We start from the raw sequence: 19,108 nt of genomic DNA, 5'->3' as shown, positions 1-19,108 counted from the left end.
ATCAGAACAAAACCTCTCAAACCATCAATGTACTATGTGTTATTTAAACACGTCCATTGATATATTGAGCTGTCTGAGCTGTTCTAGTTCCACAACAGGACTCATATTTGAAAAAAAAATGAATAGCTAACTTAGCCATGGTTTCACAAAAAAGTTGTTCCAAAAAAATTGAAAGATAATCACAAGCCAAAATGTGAAATTGAAAGAATGAGGATGTACCTTTATGATAAAAACAAAACAAGAACTATCGAAGTGAAACGTCAGAGGGGCTCAGCGCCCGTAGCTCAGTGGTTAGGGCACTGACCACATACACTGGGGCTGGCGGGTTTGAACCTGGCCCAGGCCTGCTACAACAACAATGACAACAACAACAAATAGCCTGGTGTTGTGGCAGGCGCCTGTAGTCCCAGCTACTTGGGAGGCTGAGGCAAGAGAATTGCTTAAGCCTAAAAGAGGTTGCTATGAGCTGTGATGCACGGCACTCTACCGAGGGTGACATAATAAGACTCTACCTCAAAAAAAAAGTGAAATGTCAGAGCTATCAACTGTCAAACTTAGTACCTTAGGAAATTGAACATTTCAGCCTTAATAACCTGATGAAAATTCAATGTTAAGCATGGACTGATAGACAGCCCAGAAAGTTGCTTGGTCTTTCCTAGGTCCTTAAACTTCCATTATTAACAATTCTATGCTCCATAATATCATGGAGTAGATAAAATGATACAAATTCTGAAAAAAATATTTATATGTTGTCTATTCTAAAATTGCTAAAATGATTTATAACCAATATTTGGTTTGTCAAATCCATAATTGTGGGAAGAGAATCAAAACATTAGGTGGTACACTACTGCAACCTGATAGGCTATTTGAACATTTACCGAGGTATTTCATCCAATTGTCACCTTTAATGGGATATGAATATGTTCTTATATTGGTCTATGTTCTCTACTTGGATAGGAGCTTTCTGTGAAGGAAGGCAAATACTGTAACAGTAGCTAAAAGGTTATTAAAAAATGTGTTTCCTTTATGGGGCATTCCTAGAGAGATCTCTAGAAATAGAGGTACTATCTTTCTGACAGATTATAAAGCAGTTAAATAAGCTTTCATAAACACAATAGCATTATCATAGTCCTTATCTTCCTCAGTCTTCTGAAAAACTGGAACAGACAAATGCTATCTTAAAGTTAAGTTAACTGAATCAACTAGAATGCCATCAAGGCTAAAGAGTTTACTAGTGGCCATGACAGCAATCAGATTCATCCCCAATAGAAAATGTAAGTTTACCCTTTATGAAATAGTCATTGGAAGGTGTTTTCCCCTAATAATAGCCGCTCCTGCCCTCCTAAACTCTATTACAACTGAATGCTGCAAGACTTTAGTGCATTATGCCAAAGTATATTTTCACCAGGTGAAGAAAGCTCTTCATGTATTGACTGAAATCAATCCAACCCTTCATGGTCTAAAACCCAGAGATTGGTTTTTCTGAAAATAATATGAGAGGGAAAACTGCTCTTGAATTCTGTTGGAAAGGATAAGACCAACTTCCACTCTGCAACAAAACTTTAGGGTCTTGAGTCTTGGATCCATGTCTCATGATTCAATAGGGCCCCTATAAAATCTTGGAATTGCACACTCATTGTAGACCGTAGGGTGAAGTTAACCAAGGAAGTTTCTCCCCAGAAGCAGACAGTATCCTAGACATAGACAGCTTTCCTAAGATTGTGGATCAAGATTTCTCTTCCATCGTGAAAGCCTTATATTTCCCCACTTCCCCACTATTTCCTGGTGTCCTAATCCCTTGCCTTTCCTTACAGAAAAAATCCATGGGACCATAATCTGTGGATGGCTTTAGCCAAGGATTATGCTCCAGTAAAAAAATCAGAGTAACCAGGTTTACAAAAATAAGCTAGTTTCCACTAAGGAAGGATTCCAGTGGGAATCCTAGGAGCTCACTCTTGGTGGTTGTGCAATACCAGTAGTATGGAATTTGAAATTATTCTGTAAATTGTGGGAAAATGTGGACATTGTGGCCAACCAGACCTCCCAGGGGGTTGGGAGGTAGAAGTCATCCTATAAAAGGTGGATGTGCACATATGGAAGTAAATCTCAATGAAAGTCAGCTAGGGAGAGAGGGGAGGAGGGTCTGAGTTAATTCATACCAATTGAGTATAGCACACACTATCTGGGTGAAGGGCACACTTGTAACTTTGACTCAATCTGCACAAAAATAAAGTATGCAGACAAAACATGTGTACCCCCGACTATTCTGAAACTTTTTTTTTAAAGTGGATGATAACATAAGTGTTCTACAAAAATAATTAATGGGAAGTAAAACACATTGGAAATCAAGCAGGGAGGAAGGTGAAGGGGGAAGGGACAAAAACCTATCTAACAGGTACGCTTATAACCATGATTCATGCATTATAAAAGTGATCCATGTAACAAAAACATTGTACTCCTTTAACATTCTAAATATATTTTTCTTTCCATATATATATTTTTTACATTTTATAAAAGAAAGAAGAAAAATGTAAACAAGCCCACAATTAATGGAACATCATGCAGCTTTAGATGACCTTTCTGCTCATGTTGGAGAGTTGTATATCATAGTGAACAAAACTGAATGTTGTACTTCTCACCCCTGATTTTGCTACTATAGGAAACTTAAGTAAATGGTTGCTATTTTACTGATCACTGTTACCGTATACACTGCCACCAAATATATTAAAGAAATTTCTCAAGGGAAAGGAATAAATGATGTGTTTATGGGAGCACCTAACAGTTGCTTTTCAGGCATCTTAAGTGGTAGGTGGCAATCTTCGCTTTTCTAATATTTTTGAATCTTCATGTACTTTTAGGGGGCCTCCAGGATCCTCTTCCATCCAGAGACCACATAAGTCCATTTACAGTGGTAACAGAGTGATGTCGATGCCCAAGGTTTTATCCAATTTCTCAGAAGTTGGTTGACCAAAAAGAGGGAATTGTTAAATTAAAATAAATTTGGCCCGAGGATGCCATCATTCTTGAGTCCTTACATAACAAACTACAACCTAACTTCATAGGTAAACTAACTGAAAACCTAACTTTGCAGCATACTTCTGTTACAAGTAACTGAGTTTCAGCCAATCACAGCAGCCAAGCTTCAGTTAATCGTAGGAAGCCAACTGATCAGACCAGGTTCAAATAAGTCAAATGCAAAGCTGTAAGCAAACAAGCTATCTCTGTAACTCATTTCCATTTTCTGTCTATAAACGTTGCCTGACCACATTATAGGCTGGAGTTCTTTGAACTTGTTCTGGTTTTGAGGGCTGTCCAATTTGTGAATCATTCTCTGCTCAATTAAACTCTGCTAAATTTAAGTTTTTTAAAATTTCCACTCAGATTTCATTCTTTTCCTCTTACTCTACCAAAGAAAGATAAGAATCACCAACAATGGTAAATGGTAGTTGTAGTGAATCAACACCAAAAGTGGGCTTCACATTCAGGAGAGAACACTGTGCTTCCTCCTCATGGTTTTCAGTTCTTTACACATTCCAAGAAACTCTTCTAGTAACCAAATATAGAAATAATCCCTAAAAGTATAGTCTTTAAATTTGTCTAAAGCTTTTAATAGCTGGAAGGTACTAAAAAATGGTATAATAATGTAAAAAGGTAAATATCACCTAAAACTATGAAAACAGATATATGATATACATGTAGATATACACACGCACACATGTGCACACACATACATACACAAAAAAATGTGATCATGAGGGCTGGTCAGACCACACCTAAATTTTTCCCCCATTTTAACAAGAAAATAAGAAACAAACATCTTCTTCCATCCTTAAAGCCTTGCTTAGAAAGCATGTGCTATGATCTTCCTCTATTATAGCCTTTTCACCTTGTTTTGTACTGTCTATTTCCTTGTCTTTATCTCACACTGAATTTTAAGTTCAATGAAGTCAGAGACTATATTTTTCTCTTTCACTGTTATATCCCTAAATGCTGTGTAGTGTCTAACACCAAGAAGCCATTCAGGAAATATTTGTTTAATGAAGGATAAGCTAGTGAACATCCAAATAAGAGTAGCCTAGATAATTAAGAGATTTAATACCATGTTTTTTGCAGACACATTCAAAGATGTGGTTAGTGCTTTCAAGGGGCTTGCAATTCAGAGGACATATAAAAATATAGCTAAAAAATCACGACTACAGAGCGGCGCCTGTGGCTCAGTGAGTAGGGAGCCGGCCCCATATGCCGAGGGTGGCGGGTTCAAACCCGGCCCCGGCCAAACTGCAACAACAAAAAAAAATAGCCGGGTGTTGTGGCGGGCGCCTGTAGTCCCAGCTGCTCGGGAGACTGAGGCAGAAGAATTGCGTAAGCCTGAGAGTTAGAGGTTGCTGTGAGCCGTGTGACGCCACGGCACTCTACCTGAGGGCGGTACAGTGAGACTCTGTCTCTACCAAAAAAAAAAAAAATCACAACTACAATACAGTGTGAAAAGTGCAACAAAGTAACAAAGGAATAGTAGAAAGAATATGTTTAGCCTGGGGTGGGAGATTGGCGACAACTCAGGGAAACAGAGTGAGCTGTCTCCCATATGAATGACTATCACATGAAAGAGAGTTTCTGACTGCAGTTGTAAATAAGAAAAACTTTAGTACAACTAGATTGATCCATAAGTGACATTAGCTATGTCCAGTGAAGGTAAGTTCTCCATTACTGACACCTTTCAAAGCTAGGCTGATGCCAATTCGGTAGTGCTATTGTAAAGGTGATTCACAAAAGAGATGAGGAAGACTTGAGATGGATGACCTTTATGTCCATTCCAATCCAGAGGTACCGTGATACTTCTACTTTCTGCTTTAGAGAGAGGGAGGAAAATCAATATTTTCAAATGAGAATTTTATATGAAGGCTTAGCGCCTGTGGCTCAAACGGCTAAGGCGCCAGCCACATACACCTGAGCTGGTGGGTTCTAATCCAGCCTGGGCCTGCCAAACAACAATGACAGCTGCAACCAAAAAATAGCCGGGCGCTGTGGTGGGCGCCTGTAGTCCCAGCTACTTGGGAGGCGGAGGCAGGAGAATCACTTGAGCCCAGGAGTTGGAGGTTGCTGTGAGCTATGATGCCATAGCACCATACCTAGGGTGACAGCTTGAGGTTCTGTCTCAAAAAAAAAAAAAGAATTTTATGTGAAATAGACATATATCTGCCTATCTTTGTCTTAAGGATCAATACTTAATAGAAACTATACCTTTCTATATAGTATATGTTACACTTTAATCTCATACTGAAATTACTTGTTTTGTGACAGTTTAAAACATTGCTGTCTACCACAATATATACAAGATAAAGCAAATTGATTGTTTGAAGTGACATCTGTATCGTGGTAGAGTTAATGACAAACTTCTCAATTTTTCTAGACAGGCTTAGGAAGAGGTTCCTCTATTCCCCATTGAAATCAGCCATATTAGAGGTAGGGCTTGTATCCTCAGATGCCTTCACAAACATGTGCATTCTTCCCTTTATTTCCACCCTGATTATGGAAGAGTAAACCTGAGGCTGATTTATTACTTAAGAACCAGTTATTGTTTTCCCAAAACAGATTTAACAAATTTGTTCTACATGTTCAATTATGCTCTCAATTACTTTCTTGTGGTTTCATTGAAGTTTTTAATCTAAACCCCAAAGATTATATACTCTACACATAAACCCTGAAGCATTGCTCCATTTATTTAAGTACTGCTCAAAAGGTTTTGTGTAAGTGACAAAAATGGGAGGAAGAGAAAAGGTGAATATGTTTGTTACATACTCTAGTAATAATTTTCACTAAGGTCAACCCTCTTCCAATCAAAGGGATTAAGTAGATGGGGAGGTCGGGCAGGGGTAGGGGAGAGTGACGGGGTTAGCAATCACCACTCTGCTTTCTCTGCCTGCTTAACCATCCTGACTAAATGACAGCTCTTGCAAAAAACATGCCAAAATCAATCAGCTGTCCAGAGGGTGGTTTAAATGAGTTGAGGTGTGGACAAAATGACTTACTGTCCTGAAAATACTTTCTGAATTAAGTGCTATACATACACTAACATCAGTAAAAATATATTTCTGCCTAATTGCTCCCAGTCATACTTCATTCCCTTCCATGTAACCCAGCTCTCTGACACAGCACCTCTGATCATACCTTCCCACCCTATTACATCTTTTCACTTCCCCACCGTAACCAACAACAACAATGCTTTTCGAGTGCTCATATGTAGTACCATCACACAGACACATTTCCTCACCTGATCTTTGTAACAATCCTGTGATAGATAGTAGAAAACTCATTTTCCAGAAGGGGAAACTAAAAAATTAAGTAATTTTGCTAAGTTCAAATAGCTACATGTGGCAAAGCTAGGCTGTTTGAGTCCAAAGGAAATGTGCTTAACCACCATGCTTTCCTTACAATTTCTTCCATATTCAGAGCACTGGAGAACTATTGCTAATTAACCTGTAGATATTTTTTTTAAACTATGACTTGAAGGCTTTCTCACACTGATTATTGATTTCTCACTGCCTCATCTCTTTTAATTTTGCTCCACTCTGAGTAACACTCAGTGTTACTCTGGTAACACTGTTACCATCCCTAATCAAGCCACTTTTTCACTTATCTCTAAGAGTAATGCCACTGAGCCCTCTCCCTCAGACTTATGTAAATACTCATTGATGCTTTTCTGCTTAAATTTTATTATTTTTTTTGAGACAAGAGTCTCACATTATTGCCCTTGATAGAGTGATGTGGCATCATAGTTCACAGCAACCTCAAATTCTTGGGCTCAAGCACTTCTCATACCTCAACCTCCCAAGTAGCTGAGATGATAGAGTGATGTGGCATCATAGTTCACAGCAACCTCAAATTCTTGGGCTCAAGCACTTCTCATACGTCAACCTCCCAAGTAGCTGAGACTACAGACACCAGCCACAACGTCCAGTTACTTTTTTAGAGACAGTGTCTCACTCTTGTTCAGGCTGGTCTGAAAATCGTTAGCTCAAGCAATCTGCCCACCTCGGCCTCCCAGAGTGCTGAGATTACAGGCCTGAGCCACCATGCGTAGCCTTCTGTTTAAATTTTAACCCATTCACATAATTTTAATTTCTTGTGTGTTTCCTAATTTAGCTCTACTCGTATGTCAAGCATACTCATTTTGTTCTCTTCTTTCCTTTTTTCTATTTATTTCTCATTCAAGCTGCTCTATATGACTGAGTAAATTCCCACAGCTGTCAGAAAAAGATGAAATGAAATTATAATTTATATAAGGTCATTCAAATTATTACAATAAATATTTATGTATATTAAATATATGAACACTAGACTAGGAATTACAAACGCCAAAAGATGAAAACTCAGCTAGCCCCTGATCTCAAGATTACAATCTAGTAGGGAACACAAAACATATATACAAATAACCAAAATTTACACCAATCAATGCATGACGTCTTAAGAGTACTTTAAAGCACTGTAAGAGTTTAAAGCTTGCCATATAGGATGACTAGGAAATTAGGAGCACTCTATGTACTCTTATTATCTTCATTTTATAGATAAGGAAATTGAGTCTAGGGGACTGAGGTTTTACAAATCAAAATTACCTTAAATATTTGTAAATAATGGTCCTTCTCTATACTATAACACATTTACATCTTAACACATTAATGTAACAAATTAATTCTGACATCATCTAATGTAGGACCTTCACATGAAAGCTAAACCCAGTTACAACCTAAGAATAGGGAGAAGGGGGAAAGGGAGCGGAGGGAGGGGGAAGGGAGGTGGAGGGAGGGAGATTAATGGGATTACACCTGCGGTGCATCTTACAAGGGTATATGTGAATCCTAGTAAATGTGGAATGTAAAGGTCTTAGCAAAATAACTAAGAAAATGCTATGAAAGCTATGTTAACTAGTGTGATGAAAATGTGTCAAACGATCTATGAACCAAGTGTATGGTGCCCCATGATCATATTAATGTACACAGCTATGATTTAATAAAAATTAAAAAAATTTTTAAAAAATAAAACCAAAAAAAAACAAAATAATAAAATAAAATAAAGCAGAGGTATCAAAATTTTGGCTTCTCTGGGCCACACTGAAATAAGACATATCTTGGGGCCACACATTAAATACACAAACACTAACAAAAGCTGATGAACAAAAAAGAGGTCCGTGCGTAATTTTCATGATATCCACCATAGGTAAGCAATAAAAGTCCTCACATAATAATCCCAATTATGCAGCAGGCCAAAAAGTGATGATTATGAATAAGGCATGATTATGAAGTGAGAGATATTTGTCTCCAGGAAGATAAGACATATAAAAGTCCAATAAAGAGAGACATGATTTAATTTTTCTTTAAGTTGAATGTCAGTTCTATGCATTCTATCTGAAAATTGGTAGGTAATGGCTCAGCACCCGTGACTCAGTGAGTAGGGCACTGGCCACATACACCAAAGCTGGCGGGTTCGAGCCCGGCCTGGGCCTGCTAAAAAAAATAACAACAATGACAACTGCAACCAAAAAATATCCCGGTGTTGTGGCATGTGCCTATAGTCCCAGCTACTTGGGAGGCTAAGGCAAGAGAATTGCTTAAACCCAAGAGTTGGAGGTTGCTGTGAGCTGTGACGCCATGGCACTCTACCCAGGGCAACATAGTGAAACTCTGTCTCAAAAAAAAAAAAAAATTGGTAGGTAACATTTATGTTGACTGAAAATGGAGTTGCAAATGCACCAATATATTGATTACTTTCTGAGAAATCTTGAAATCTGTTTTCGAATTCTAGTATTAAATTGAAAAGCAAGCCTGCATATTTTTCACTATTCACAGAACTGTGTTTAGCCAATGAATCAAAATAAATAAAATTGTTTGCTTTAATTTGAGTTTCCCATAATTTCAGTTTGTTGTTATGGTTTGATACATTGTCTTGATAAGTTGGTTTTCACATTAAAAACATGTTTAACTCCTTTAAATGAGTGGTTATCCACTAAATATGCTAAATCTGTAAGCCAGTTGTTACCATCAAGTGCTGGCATAAAGTTGGTTTTTAATGTCATAAATAACTTGATAACATGTCAAAAATCATAAAATCTTTTCAACATTTGGCCTTGACTTAGCCATCTTACTTCCAAAAAGCAAATGATGTCACCATAGTCAGCATCAATACTTTTAAGTAATTCCTAGAATTGGTGATGGCCTTATGAAATTCACAGTCTTGATGACAATTTGTATGACATTATCCATTTTTAAACTTTTAAGTTTTCTTGATGTACTATGCAATGATACTTCACTAAACATGAATTTTGGGCAGCAAATGCATCATCTTCTATTAATTTTACAAGTCCCTCTCTTTTATCTATAATCACTAGGGCACCATTAGTAAGTATTCCAGATATGTTAATGATGAACAGAGAAAATTGTTTTAACATATTTTTTACTGTTTCATACAAATCTCTCAACTTAATTGTGTCTTTTAATAGTACAAAAGCAGCCATTTCTTCAGTGACATATTCATCATTGATACCTCTAATAAAAATGGCAAGTTAAGCCATATTCATAGTATTAGGACTATCATCCATAGCCAAAGCATAAAATTTAAAGCTAGAAGCCCCTTTACTCTCCAAACTTCTTGAAATAGATTTTCCAGTTTCTTCAATCCTCTTGGCTATAGTCTGGTGAGACAAACTGATTCTAGAAAAATCCCCCCTTTGCTTCAGGGCAAATTATATCTGCCATGCTTTCCATACATTGCTTAAGAGCTCACCATGAATAAATGGTTTTGATCCTTTTAGTGTTAAATGTGCCACCGCAGAACTAGTTTTTGCAATGCAATCTAAGTTGTAACTTTTTAAATAGTTTTTTTGAGAAGACTTTTTTCAGTTCTATTTTGTCTTTACAACACACACCTTCATATGCATCAAATTTGGCAGCATGTTTTTGCATATAATGCCTTTTCAATTTATAATCTTTGAAAACTTGCATAAATTCTCTACAAATTAAGCGGGGTGCCTTACTATTTGCCTCAGTGAAAAAGTAGTAACCCATCCACTTGTAATTGAACAATCTTCCTTCTTTTGTAATTTTTCTCTTATTAGGTTCTGTTTTCGTCTGAGATGTTGTAGAAGCCATGCTGAGATGGGCATTTGAAGCAGCTTCAAAAATACACTACTGGGACCTGATCAAACTAAAAAGCTTCTGCACAGCCAAGAACACAGTAAGTAAAGCAAACAAACATCCCTCAGAAGGGGAGAAGATATTTGCAGGTTATGTCTCCGACAAAGGTTTAATAACCAGAATCCACAGAGAACTCAAATGTATAAGCAAGAAAAGAACAAGTGATCCCATCACAGGCTGGGCAAGGGACTTGAAGAGAAACTTCTCTGAAGAAGACAGGCACACGGCCCACAGACATATGAAAAATGCTCATCATCTTTAATCATCAGAGAAATGCAAATCAAAACTACTTTGAGATATCATCTAACTCCAGTAAGATTAGGCTATATCACAAAATCCGAAGACCAGAGATGTTGGCATAGATGTGGAGAAAAGGGAACACTTTTACACTGCTGGTGGGAATGCAAATGAATATATTCCTTTTGGAAAGATGTTTGGAGAACACTTAGAGATGTAAAAATAGATCTGCCATTCAATCCTATAATTCCTCTACTAGGTATATACCCAGAAGACCAAAAATCACATCATAACAAAGATATTTGTACCAGAATGTTTATTGCAGCCCAATTCATAATTGCTAAGTCATGGAAAAAGCCCAAGTGCCCATCAATCCACGAATAGATTAATAAATTGTGGTATATGTACACCATGGAATATTATGCAGCCTTAAAGAAAGATGGAGACTTTACCTCTTTCATGTTTACATGGATGGAGCTGGAACATATTCTTCTTAGTAAAGTATCTCAAGAATGGAAGAAAAAGTATCCAATGTACTCAGCCCTACTATGAAACTAATTTATGGCTTTCAGATGAAAGCTATAACCCAGTTATAACCCAAGAATAGGGGGAAGGGGGAAAGGGAGGGGAGGGAGGGAGGAGGTGGGCGGAGGGAGGGTGATTGGTAGGATTGCACCTGCGGTGCATCTTACAAGGGTGTATGTGAAACTTAGTAAATGTAGAATGTAAATGTCTTAGCACAATAACTAAGAAAATGCCAGGAAGGGTATGTTAACCAATGTGATGAAAATGTGTCAAACAGTCTATAAAACCAGTGCATGGTGCCCCATGATCTCATTAATGTACACAGCTATGATTTAATGAAAAAAAGTAAATAAAGTAAAATAAAAAGAAAATATATTAGTACTAGATTATACATACTTTTATTATGAAAATTAACTGACAGGGAAACAGAAAGCAACAGTTGGGCCCTTCCGCATCTCAGCTATTAATGCAGGGTGAGGAGGAGGACCAACAGTGGAGTATAGCAGGCTATGTGCGAGGCACCCCTATAGGGTGGAAGTACCCTTAATAATCAAATCAAGAATGCTTACCTGAGTTCTAAATAACATTAAATGCCTAACGTTGCCATGGTAAATTGAAATATCAGTGATAATCACTACCTCACCATGTCACCATGAGTACATATAACATCTGCTGATGTCAATTCAACTGTCTGTGCTTGGAAGATAACATACTAGAAGCCATACACCACTGTAAAACTGCAGCGATGTATGCATACAAATAACAAGAGTGTACATATATTTATTTTATGTGACATTGTGACATGACATTGTTGACTATAAAGTTCATAATCAATAACCACACAATCAAGCTCCACCAAAAGATCTCATAATGCTTTAAGTAAGTTTATGATTTTGTGTTGGGCAGCATTCAGAGCCATCCTGGGCCACATGTAGCCCACAGGCTGTGGGTTTAACACCCCTGATTTAAAGTATGGTGAAAAGAAGTTCAATCCTTACTACTTCCCTCCTGTACTTCAAGATTTATCCTTAAAAATCTTTCCTGAATCATCCAAAGACAAATAACAGTATCTAAATTCCAGTGAAAACTCGTTATCTCTTTATTCTGCAATTTCTTTTTCCAGTAGCGGTATCATTTAGTTCTGTCATAGGTTAGCTAATCTGACTCTTGCAGTCTTTCCCCATAATGTACCCTTCCTTTCTCCCAGAGAAAGAGTGCGATGTTGAGGAAGAAATATGCTATTGGTTTCCAGGTTAGGCCATTTTCGTTTAACTCAACATTTAGTTTTGGTTGGAAAGAAAGCCTTTTATGATCTAGGCTTCAGAAAAAAATTAGCTTCACAATTCCATTCAAAGTCAATGGTCTATAAGCTAGTCTAACTAAATAAGATTTGGACAATAAATGTGGAAAATATCAGTGCTTATAAATTAACCAATCAAATCTAGGCATATAGGAATAAGAATAAAATGTCTTATTCAGGAAGCTAGTCTTTAAGCAAACCCAAGACACTCTGTTTTATACTTACATTTTTATGGCTCATCTTTATATACTGACTCTGTTAACATATCCCCCAGTACAGGTTGTCAATAAAGCCTTGCCAAAATAAAAAAATAAAATAAAGTAAAAAATAAATCACAGACCTAAACGTAAGGGCTAAAATCATACAACTCTTTTGAAATTTTTTTTTTTTTTTTGGTAGAGACAGAGTCTCACTTTATGGCCCTCGGTAGAGTGCCATGGCATTACACAGCTCACAGCAACCTCCAACTCCCAGGCTTAAGTGATTCTCTTGCCTCATCCTCCCAAGTAGCTGGACTACAGGTGCCCGCCACAACGCCCAGCTATTTTTTTTGGTTGCAGTTCAGCCAGGGCAGGGTTTGAACCCGCCACCCTCGGTATATGGGGCCGGCGCCCTACCGACTAAGCCACAGGCACCGCCCCAAAATCATACAACTCTTAAGAAAAAACATTGGAGTAAGTTCTTGTGACCTTGAATTAGACAACAGTTTCTTCAAAATGATACCAAAAGTAGAAGCAACGAAAGAAAAAAATAGATAAATTGCACATTAAGAACTTGTATACTGCAAAGGACACTGTCAAGAAAGTGAAAAAAAAAAAAAAGAAGAAAGAAAGAACACACAGAAATGGAGACGATATTTGTAAGTCAAATATCTGGATAAGAGACTTGTACCCAGAATATAAAAAGAACTCTTAGAACTCAGGGAAAAAAGAGAGATAAATAACTGAACTGAAAAATAGGCAAGAATTTGAATAGAAACTTCTCCAAAGGAGATATATAAATAGCCAATTAGTACAAGAAAAGATGTTCAACATCATTAGTCTTTAGGGAAGTACAAATCAAAACCACAATTGAAATACCACTTAAAATTCACTATGATGGATATAATTAAAAAGACAGACAATACCAAATGTTGGCAAGGATATGGAGTAAGTGGAACCTTCATACATTGCCTGTGTGAATGTAATAAGGTGCAGCCACTTTGGAAAATAGTCTGGAAGTTCCTCATAAAGTTCAATATATACCATATTAGCCTGCAATTCCACTCTTAGCCATATACTCAAGAAAACTGAAAACAAATGTCCACACAAAAATATGTACACAAATGTTGATAACAGCACTATTCATAATAACCAAAAAAATGGAAACAACCCAGATGTCTATTCACTAATGAATGGATAAATAAAATGTAGTATATTCGTATAACAGAATATCATTCAACCATAAAAAGAATGAAATGCCAATTTATCTGCAATATGAATGTACCTTGAAAATATTATGCCCATGGAAGAAAAAGTATCCAATGTACTCAGCCCTACAATGAAACCAATTTATAGCTTTCACATGAAAGCTATAACCCAATTATAGCCCAAGAATATGGGGAAAGGGGAGAGGGAGGGAGGTGGGGGTGGAGGGAGGGTAATTGGTGGGACCACACCTACAGTGTGTCTCACAAGGGTACATATGAAATTTACTAAGTATAGAACATAAATGTCTTAACACAAACTCTAAGAAAATGTTGTAAAGGCTATGTTAACCAGTTTGATGAAAATATTTCAAATTGTATATAAAACCAGCACATTGTACCCTATGATTGCATTAATTTACACAGCTATGATTTAATAATAATAATAAAAAGAAAATATGCCCCGTGAAAGCCAATCATAAAAGATTACACAATGTATGATTCCATTTAAATGAAATATCCAGAATAGTCAAATCTATGGAAACAGAAAGTAGATCAAAGCTTCTTAGGGGCTGGAAGAAGGGAGGGTTAAGGGGAAATGAATAGTGACTACTTACGGGTATAAGTTTTCTTTTTGTGGTTCTAAAATTAATTGTGATGATGGTTACACAACTCTGTGTATATACTAAAAAACAATGAACTTGACACTTTAAATGAGTGAAACATATGGTACCTTAATTGTATCTTAATAAATCTATTATTCAATAAAAAATAGTGATGGGGAAAATTGCTGGCAATTTGGCATAAATAAAGGTAAACCATACCTGTCACCATTATATCATTTACCATCATGTACTTACAGAGAAAGAAATGCCATTTCGCTTAAGAATGTTCTTGATAAAGCAACAGAAATTACAGTTACTGCTTATTAGAATGCTATTTATGTTAACATACACTAGGATTATTATTATTTTTAAATAAATTAGTAATTAAAAAAACTATAAAGATTATAAGAAACTTGCATTGCTGCATAACATACTACTTTATACACAGTACCGCATCTTTCAGAACAGAATTCAATTTAGAGTGAAGCTTATAGAAGTTAACAACTCTTGATCTGCACTGGCAACAATTACAAATCCTCTTCTTCCTTTATCATGAGGTAAAATAGACATGAAATATGTGAATGTCAGGGGTACTTGAAACCTATTCATCTTAAAGTTCTTTCTAAAATATTTTGTTTAAGTTCTTAATTTTTAAAATCTATTTCATATATAATGTGAATTATACAAGATGTTGCAAAATGACCCAAGATGCTGGTCCTAAATGTCCTAGTCCAAGTTTTAAAATGATTCTTCCAAATCCTCTAGTTCCTAAATGTATTCATTTAAGCATTTATTATACTAGCTTCTATATCATAAAGGCCCAGCTATTATCAGCTAATACAATAAAACATCTGAATAAATATCCCCAAGAAATCATTTGCTATAATCTCACTATAACGCAAAAGATATTTTCTAACCAGCTCCAAGGGAGAACAAAAATTAGTTGAATAATTTATTTTAAATACAAGAGCTATTTAGTATTACAGTACTTTTAAAATTAAATTTTAGTTTTTTGCATTATTCAGAAACATATCAGTTATAAATTGTTCCATTGCAGGAAATTTTCTTGGTTCTCTTTCTCCCTGGGTAGTCATTGAAAAACTTTTAGGAAGATAAAAGTTTTCAGAATAAAGTTAAACAAGTAATGAATACTGCAAGATTATTAGTCACTTCCATGTTCTGATACTCACATATAAGTAAAATTTATAAAAGACATTTAAAATGGAAAACCTTCAAAAATAAAATCTTCCCATCTTCATTCCCAAAGCTAAAAAGCTCCAATTTCTTATCCAATTTCTTTCAATCTCTAAGATTCTCTCAGCATTCTGGTGGGCAGAGATATACAGCTATATAGCATCTAATAAAATTCCTGGCCACAGTTACTGAATAAATGAGCAAATCTAAACAAATGGCATTCCTTATCAAATAAACACTAACATGATTGAGCATACAGCATTTCAATCAGTGAACATCTGTTCTATAATCATATTTCCTGTTATAAATGTAGTGTGAACAAACAATTCATTTTTATGTATTTACTACCTCATGTTGCCTCACCATTGTATTTCAATTCTAGTTGAAGTGACCTGAACAGAAAAGAGTATATTTATAGAATGCAGGAAAATTTTGATTTTACTCAGAAATAAGTTAAGTCAAGTTTTTCAGCTAGTTAAGGGTTTACTACTTTGTATGCAAAATCATTTTTAATTTAATCTTTTGGACGGAAAGCTAAACACTTAATACTCCTTGCTAATCCTTATAAGTATAATATGGTGGATGATCACAATTTTATAATTTTTTATGAATTTTTTTTTTGAGACAGAGTCTCATTATGTCGCCCTCAGTAGAGTGCTGTGACGTCACAGATCACAGCAACCTCAAACTGTTGGGCTTAAGCGATTCACTTGCTTCAGCCTCCTAGGTAGCTGGGACTACAGGCACCTATCATAAGGCTCAGCTATTTTTTTGTCGTAGTTGCCATTGTTGTTTGGCAGGCCCAGGCTGGGTTGGAACCCACCAGCCCTGGTGTATGTGGCTAGCACCCTAGCTGCTGAGCTATAGGCACTGAGCCTGAATTTGAGTTATTATAAAGAATATCAATTACCGAGCTATGTTAAAACACATTGATGCCCTCAGGCCTATTTAAGCAATCAATATAGGGCTAACAGTCTCATCCCAAGGACTGTTGTGCATCCTTGGCATGTTTTTTTGTTTGTTTGTTTGTTTTTTGTGTTTCTGTCTCTTTCCTTAAAGTCAGATGTCTCTCCCTCCTATCTTCTATTAGTCTTTTTAACATTTCTAAATTGCCTCTCCACGCTGTTGGCTAGGAAATCTGATAATCATAATTCAAGCATAATGATGAGCAAATAAATTATGAGTAAGAATTTGAGGAGCTTACCCTGCCAAGTACATTGATTTTGTGACCCAGTTTACATGCATAAAGCCTTTTTTCTTCATATGAGTTCTTAGGTGAGGTTACTAGCCCACTGAATTCCAGCTGCATATTACCACATTTGATAAACCTTCCCATTTACAATCATATACTCAGATAAATTTTATAATCTGGTACCAAGTCCAAAGGCAGTTGAAACAAGATTTGGTTAAAACAAATTTATTTCTTCTGCAAGTTCAGATAAAATAATATAGTCTTTCTAAGCTTGAACATTTAGGATACCTATGAAATAAATTTCATAGAGATTTAATATTTTGGAAGCGTAACTTAGAAATCTGAAAATTCACCAAGTATATAGATAGGGGAACAAATTCAATTCAATTCAATCAGCAAATGTTTACTGAGCATGTATCGTGTTCAAGGAATTATAACAGCACCACAAGGGATATAAAAATGAGTAAGACACAATCAGTGCTTTAAGAGCTTAACATCTGCTAAGCAAAATTAGACACAAATGACTAAGATGAAAGGCAAAGAAATGTAAGAGATATAAGAAAAGCATAAACAAGATATTATGGTAGTTCAAAGAAATGAGAGATTAAACACAGTTTGGGGAGAAGGATTAGAAAATCACAAAGTATGTCATAGAATAAGTAGCATTCATGATTAGACTTATAATTGGACAGGTGCTTAAGAGAGACAGTAGAGGGAAGAAACAGTAGTAGTGTGCATCTCACACTGAGAAAATTGTAAGCATTCATTCCACAAATATTTACTGAGCATTTCTTACTATTATATGAAAGTTACTGTTGTAAGGCACTGAGAATAGAGCAGTGAACAAAACAGACAAAAATCCCTGCACTCATGGACCTGATAGTAAAGTAGGGAGAGAGACAATAAACAATAATAATAACAGTTAACACATTAGAACACTTAATATAAGTGAGGCACTGTTTAAGTGCTTTACATATAAAGTCATTTAATCCTTACAACACCTCTATGAAGTAGATTACTATTATCCACATTTTACAGATAGACAACAAAGATACAGAGGTTAACTAAATTGTTAACAAAGGCACAATGACAAATGGAACCATGATTCAAACCTGGGGTGTCCCACAGGAGTCAGTGTTCTTAACTATTATGCAATTTCAAATAAGCATTATTTATAACAAGGCAGATGTTGACAAGAGCTAAATGGAAGGAAAACAAGCTACTTTATTTGAAATATATAAGCAACAGCAGCAAATAATACAGCCAAAGAAATAGGATGGGTTTGGGGCAGTGCCTGTGGCTCAAAGGAGTAGGTGGAGGTGGCAAGTTCATATGCTGGAGGTGGCAAGTTCAAACCAGCCCTGGCCAAAAAACTGAAAAGAAAAAAAAAAAAAAGGAAAAAAGAAATAGGATGGGTTTGTATAATTGAGAGCCTTGAATGCAAGAAGAGCCTTACACATACTGAATTAAGTGCAGTAGGAAACCACTGAAGACTTCGGAGAGGACATATGATTAGTGCCTCAGTTTATAAAGGATAAATTGGAGTGATGAGAAAGGCTGGGAGAAGAGGTGAGGTTCTTCACTGAACATTTATCAAAACTACTGACACGGCCCAGATTAAAAGCAGTTAAGATGCACGCCCCGCCATACCCCCCACCACACACACACACACACACACACACACACACGAGTAATTGAAAACTATTCTTCCAGTTCAGGCCAAAACCTCAAAGTCATCCTTGACTCTTTTTTAATTTTTTTTTATTATTATTAAATCATAGCTGTGTACATTAATGCATTTATGGGGTACAATGTGCTGGTTTTATATACAATTTGAAATACTTACGACAACTCGACTCCTCTTTTTCTTCTCAAATATCACATTCAATCAATAGTAAATCCAGACTCCAACGACCTTTCACCACTTTCACCCCTCCATGGTCTAAGTCATCATCAGCTCTCACCTGGCTTACTGCAATAGCTTTCATACTTACTCTTCACTTCTACCTGGTACAGTCTAGTCTCAACACAGCAGCTAGAGTTATCTTACTAATAAAATATGTTGAATCAGTCCACTCCTTTTCTCACAACTCTCCATTGGCTTCTCATTTCACTCATAACACAAAACCAAAGTCCTTCCAATGATCTATAAAACCCCAAGTGATGTGGTCTCTCTATTCACCTCTCTCATCTCACCTTCTACTACTCTACTTTTCACTTACCCTGCTTTAGTCACACTGGCCATGTTGCTGTTTCTGAAACACTGATGTTCTCCCTCATATCAGTGTCTTTAACGCTCACTGGTTCTTCTGCTTGGAATACTCTCTTATCCCCTCCATATCTGCCTGGGTCTTTCCTGACTGTCTTCAAATCTTTGCTCAAATATTATCTTCACTGCTAACTTCCCCATACTATCTCATTTAAAATTAGGCACATATATACACCCTGTTCTCACCTTCCTTA

The 19,108-nt window shown here is 36.3% G+C and overlaps 1 protein-coding gene and 1 non-coding gene across 3 annotated transcripts in view; both read right to left on the bottom strand.

Annotated features, from left to right (window-relative positions):
• The window catches only part of EDA (ectodysplasin A), a 554,900-nt gene that overhangs the window by 438,041 nt on the left and 97,751 nt on the right, over positions 1-19,108 (bottom strand). The gene's annotated exons all lie outside the window — the stretch shown is intronic.
• On the bottom strand, positions 3,373-3,588 carry LOC128578580 (small nucleolar RNA U3). Its single transcript, XR_008377735.1, has one exon. It is a non-coding gene; the product is annotated as a small nucleolar RNA U3 (small nucleolar RNA).

Source organism: Nycticebus coucang, chromosome X (assembly GCF_027406575.1).
Source record: "Nycticebus coucang isolate mNycCou1 chromosome X, mNycCou1.pri, whole genome shotgun sequence".
Lineage (NCBI taxonomy): Eukaryota > Metazoa > Chordata > Mammalia > Primates > Lorisidae > Nycticebus > Nycticebus coucang.
The sequence above is the reverse complement of the archived record's forward strand: the minus strand, read 5'-3'. Positions and strand labels throughout refer to the sequence as shown.